Genomic DNA, 6,000 nt, shown 5'->3' on the forward strand with positions numbered 1-6,000 from the left:
AGGAGACGTTTTTCTTTTGAAGTATGCTTTGCAACTTAAATTTTAGGTGGTATGTATTTGAAACCGGTGGGAATTCTAAAGCTGGAAGTATCGGTGTTGGCCTTGAGGCCTCCAGAAGGTGTTTTCCACGGGTGTAAACCTTCCGTTTCTACTCCAGGATGCTGGTTGAGGCCATTCCAGAGCACCACGGCTCCCCTTTCATTTTCAGTCTCTGTGCTGGGCCCGACCTCATGGAGCTTGTAGTCTCCCTGGGAGGCAGACACTGAACTAATAATTACACAAATACTCTTTAATTACAGTTGTTATAAACGCTTCAAAGGGAAAAGTACAGAGGCCATGGGAGCTGATAATCAGGGAAGATGGAGGGGAGGGGAGGCTTTCCTGAAGAAAGGGCATTTAAACAGCCACAGGAAGGGTGGGTGAAGAGGCTTTAGCCAGGGGGGGATAGTCCATTAACCTTGATGTAAACCCTCGCTACTCTCAGTGGCCCGTGCACCCGCACCATCAGCGTCGCACCATCAGCATCGCAGCCCGGGAGCCTGCTAGAAATGCAGAAGAATCTGCATTTTCACACAACTCACCTGCATGGTGAAGTCTGAGAAATGCCAAAGGAATCCAAGTACTGAACCGGGAGGTTCTCGGCTTGGCTGTGAATGAGTGTGGTGGCCACTGGAAAAGTCACTTCTCTGGTTAATGAGGGAATTAGATCATCTCATGAGTTCCTTCTGGCTTCTGTCATCTTTGGCCTTTGCTGGTTGGGGCTGTGTCCAGGCTTATTAAGAGTGAGGGCCCGGCGTCTGCAGCATCCCTCCTCTGCGGTGCCCTGGGTGGGGGCCCAGCAGGCACGGGTCCGTGCGGTGGCCTGACTTCAGTAAATGCTGCACAGTGGCCCGACCATCAGGAGCTCTGGGGAAGGATCAGAATAATTCGCAAAGAGCATGTAGAGCTTTGTTGCCCACAGAGAGATTGTCTTAAGGTGACCCAGGGAGGATTTGGCCTGAATCGAGAGCAAAACGGGCAAGGGTCAGAAGGGCTTTGGGGAAGAAAGGTGTCACATTTCTGCCAAAAGCGGAACCTGAAACGGGGGAGTTGCTCAATCGTCCACTGCTTGTGAACATAAGACATGAAGCGTTGCCACAGTTTTGTGCCTGAGATCCTCACATCAGTGTGGGGAGGACCAGAGGGCCGAGAGCGGTCCTTGAGCCTTACAGTATGGGGGGCGGGGAGGCGAGGGGGTACTTCAGTTGCACGTGCAGCTGTGTGGAGGCTTATGGGGATGTGCGCGCACTTTGCTGGGGAGAGGACCAATAATTCTCGCCAGCCTCAAAGCGGTCTGTGGCCTCCCCGAACCAGGGGCAAACGCTTTCCTTAACTAAATCTCAGCCAACTCTCTTATGACACAGCACTTACGATGGATCAAGCACCATTGTAAGCACTTTCCATATATCTGGTCATTCAGATTGAATAACTTTCCGGAGGACAAGCGCAAGAACCGGGCCTGGTGTCGGACGGGTGGGCCCAGAGTGTCCCTGCCCACAAAGCCCAACTTCGTTAACAGGGCAGGTGGGACGAGGGGAGAACTCTTTCGGTAGGACAGAGATGGAGATCACAGAGGCCCCTGCAATTACAAGTTGAGTGTCTCCTAGTTGCTCATGCATAAAACAAAAAGGTTTTTCCCAAGGAAACATGTTACAAATTGCACCAGGTTGCCGGGCTAGCCCGTGAGAGCCTGTGTCACTGTTGGACCCAACTCATTTTTGTTTGCTTAAAAAAGAAATTAGAAAACAAGACGGCCGCAGTACTGCAGGCTACATTAAAAATTCTAGCATTGGGCAGAAGATGCTCGAAGACGTGCACTGCTGAATAGGGGTGGGGTGGTAGCAAGAGATTGGGGTAGATTCCAGAAGGGGGATTAAAGGGTGTGAGAAGCCAAAACAGGGCCAAAAATGTATGTCGAATCAGCGGCTTCCAAAGGTAAAATGACTGGTTCTTATTACTTACTAATTACTGTGTGTGGCTCGCAGACCTGCCCCTTCCCCCATCCCCAGTGCCTTACCCCCAAGTACAGAGGTCTTTTGTTTTCTCTTTAATTCATTTCTGTGTTATGTGAATTTTTATCAGTATGTATTATCTTTATAATCTATATATTTATAAATGGAGTAAAAGGACTATTAGAAGTGGGTAGACCTACAGGGGGGTTTTAATTCTGTCTTCTGCAGCCGTTATTGTAAAGGCATTGCTGATATTAAATATATATGCTCTATTGCGTGTATATTTTGGGAGTACAGAGAGAGGTATTGGAAACGTGAGGGTTTTCAGTGCAGTCAGAAGCCGAGCGTAGGGGATCATGTTGTGGCCAGACTTCTCTCCCTTTCTTCCTTCCCCCAGTGTGTAATAAGTGGGGCATCGAAATCAGGTAAGGATGATCACCATGGAAAGCAGGAATGTCCCCCCTCCAGGTTTACACCAGAAACTGTAACTTCTGTGATGACTTTTGGTTGTGTGTGGTTTGTCTTCTGGGTCATGTCTGAACGCCCTCCGTGATGCCATCCTGTACCCAGTAGGGCAGCCATGAATGGGCTTCCAGATGGGGACGGCTGTCCTTTGTGCGTTCGGTAAAAAACAAGAGCCAAACTCAAGTGATGGTTTTATGCACCATATCACAACGTCCCCACAAGGACCACATCCACGCCGGCCTGTTGAAAAGCATCAGGTACGCTTTGGAGGCTGGTGGTGCTGGTGGGCTAAGCCCACTCTGTGATGTTTGATCCTGGGGCCTCCGGAGCTTATGTGCCTCACCTCCCATCACTAGCCACAGACCACGAGTTCCCTGTGGACTGGCCGTTACCTGGAAGCAGGTCACCACTGAAATTCAGAATTCTTCCCATCCCCCACCACTGCACAGCCACGCTGGGAAGCCTGTGCCTACCATCAGCCCATCCCTAGATCCCCTGTGTCCTGCCCCGGCTGCCTCCCTAGGCCTGAGCACCCCACATCCTCCTTTAGCCCTGCCTCTCCCCAACTCTCTCCCCCCTAGGACTTCACCGAGAAGAGTTCACCCTTTCTGTCCGTGCTTCTTCTCTCCCCCTCTTCTCTCCAGCTCTGAAACAGAAGAGTATTTCACTCCCCATTCCTACCTGCCCTTGCAGAGGCCCCTGGCCCACCCCCTAATCACACCTGCCAGTCCGTTTTGGGGTCTCTACCTACCTGACTTCTCCGTAGCCGATTCTGTCATGGAGAGTGTTGGCTTGTCACTCTGGGCCCTCTTCTACCTCTCTGATCCTACTGTTTTCTGCCCTTCCCTCCTCTCCTGGTTCTCTGCTGCTCATTTCCCTTCCAGTCTGTGGTTGCAGACTCTTGTCCTGTGTCCCTGCCTTCCTGTCTCCTGTACACAGTCCAGAGCTGAGTTGACATTGGTTATAGTTTTAGACATACATGGATTTCTTTCTACCATCTTATTTTGTGCTTTCTGTTTCTTTTTCTGATTCTTTGTTCATTCTTTGATTTTTTTAAAGACTGTGTTTTTAAATCATTTCTATATCCGTCATGGGGCTCAAACCCACCACCCCAAAATCAAGCATCACACACCCCACTGACTGACCGGGCAGCCAGGCGCCCCTGTTCATTCTTTTAAATTGATTAAAAGAGGTTTTTTTTCTTTCTTTCCTTCACTCTGTTTTTTTTCTCTACTGCTTTGCAGCTTATACACTCTTCCTATTCTTTTGATGCATGCAGACTGCAGAAGGCATAAAGTTAGTTGGTGTCTGTGTCTTTTCTCAAATAATGCGAGGACCTTGGAATGCTTGATATAAAGTCACTGTTGTGACACATTGAGTTGTGTCTGTAGTTTAGATGCATCTTGTTTCTCCAGTTCCACAAATCAGGCATTTATCTATCTATCTATCTATCTATCTATCTATCTATCTATCTATTTATAGGTGGGGGAGGGGCAGGTGGAGAAGGAGAGGAAGCCGACTCCACACCCAGTGCAGAGTCCGACATGGGGTTCAACCTCGCGACCCTGAGATCATGACCTGAACTGAAATCAAGAGGGGCACTTAACTGACTGAGCCACCCAGGCGCCGCAGGCATTTATTTTTAATGTTTCTATGCAGTTAACCTTTGCTTTGATTTTCCACGTGTTTTCCATTTTGTTTACTTAGATGTCTCCTTGCATCTCAGACCTACTTTCTGGGATCAGGACGTCAGGTGGTGAACATCTTTTAGTCACAAACTTTTCAGTTTCTGTTTGGCTAAAATTGTACGTCATCCTTGTTGTTCAAGTATCGTTTTAGTGGGTGTAAAACATTGATAGATATTTTCTCTGAGAATTTAAAGATAGTATTCCAGGGGCGCCTGCGTGGCTCAGTCCGTTGAGCATCTGATTCTGGACGTCGGCTCAGGTCATGATGTCAGGGTCCTGAGATCGGGCTCCGTGCTCAGCGCAGAGCCTGCTTGTTCCTCTCCCTCTTCCTCTGCTCTCCCCCTGCTTGTGCATGAACGCGCTGTCTCTCTCTTTCTCCAAAATAAATAAATAAAATCTTTTAAGAAATAAATAAATATAGTATTCCATTGTCTTCTGGCCAGTTGTTGATGTTGAGAAATTGGTAGCACGATATTGTTCTTCTTAGGGAATATCTTTTGCCTGATTGTTGTTGGTGGTGGGGGGGGGGGGGGGGGTGTGTGCCTGTGTGCACGTGTGTGTGTGTGTGTGCACACATGCACACTCATTTGTGTGTTTTGCAGTTCATTATTACTTACTTAGGAGTGGACTTGAATTTTTTTGGCTAAGGATTCACTGGGCTTCCTGGAACCGAAGATTGGTGACTTTTATCAGTTCTAGAGGTTTTGCAGCAGTTACCTCTTCGAAGGTTGTCTCACCATCATTTATCTCTCTCTGGTGTCTCTTTTGGGAACTCCAATTAGATGTATGTGAGATCTTATTCTATCCTTTATGTCTCTTAACTTTCATTTCATTTTCAGTCTTTTGGTTTTTTGTAATGTTTTCTGGATAATATCTTGTCTTCCAGCTCACTAATTCTCTCTTTAGTTATCGCTAATCTTCTGTTTAGCTCTTCCACGGAATTATTTTTAGTATCAATATTAACTCATAAATTTTAATATATTCGCTATGTTTCCGTTGCATTTATTATTTTTGATGCGCATCCTTTGAGTTTTTAACCTGGATGGTTATATTTTCTATTTCTGTTTTATCCTTTCCTGAGGATGCATGGTGGCCTGTGTTTTTTTAATAATCTCTTACTCCTTACCTGTGTTTTTAATTCCTCATTTTATTAATCACATTAAGCATACTTATTTTGTATTCTGTACCCAATGATTCCAGTCCCTGAAGTGTTTGCAGGTGCAGTTCCGTCATACAATGTTTCTGCAGGTTCCCACTCTTGAGGGCTCGTGACCTGTGTGTTTCATGATTTTTGTTATTGTTTTTAAGATTCATTTATTTATTTGAGAGAGAGAGTGAGCACGCATGGGGGGGGAGGGGCAGAGGGAGGGGGAGAGAGAATCTCAAGCAGACTCCCCGATGAGTATGGAGCCCGACACAGGGCTCAATCGCAGGACCCTGAGATCATGACTCGAGCTAAAATCAAGAGCCACACGCTTCACCAAGTGAGTCACAAGGTGCTGTATGTGTGTCATGGTTGTTGATTGTGAGTTTATGTTTGTTAGAATTCTGCCCGTGAGAATTCGTTCAAGTGTGGGATGAGAGTACGTTCTTCCACAGAGGATGTGTTGCTTTCTGCCAGACACCAGAAGGCCCTTTAGATGGATCCATTTATTTATTACTCTTAGTGTGCAGTTTTGAAGGCCTGGCAATGACAGATCCTCAGAGGAGCCTTTTTTTTGAAAGTCCACCCCCAGCTAACATGAAGCCAGATTACTCCCTTCCTGACTATATACCACCAGGCACCCCACTTTGTCTTATTGTTCCCCTATTGCCAAATACTTTCTCTCTGTATTTGGACAAAGTCCTGGTCATGC

The sequence above is a fragment of the Ursus maritimus genome, unplaced genomic scaffold (assembly GCF_017311325.1).
Source record: "Ursus maritimus isolate PB19 unplaced genomic scaffold, ASM1731132v1 scaffold_27, whole genome shotgun sequence".
In the NCBI taxonomy this organism is placed as follows: Eukaryota; Metazoa; Chordata; class Mammalia; order Carnivora; family Ursidae; genus Ursus; species Ursus maritimus.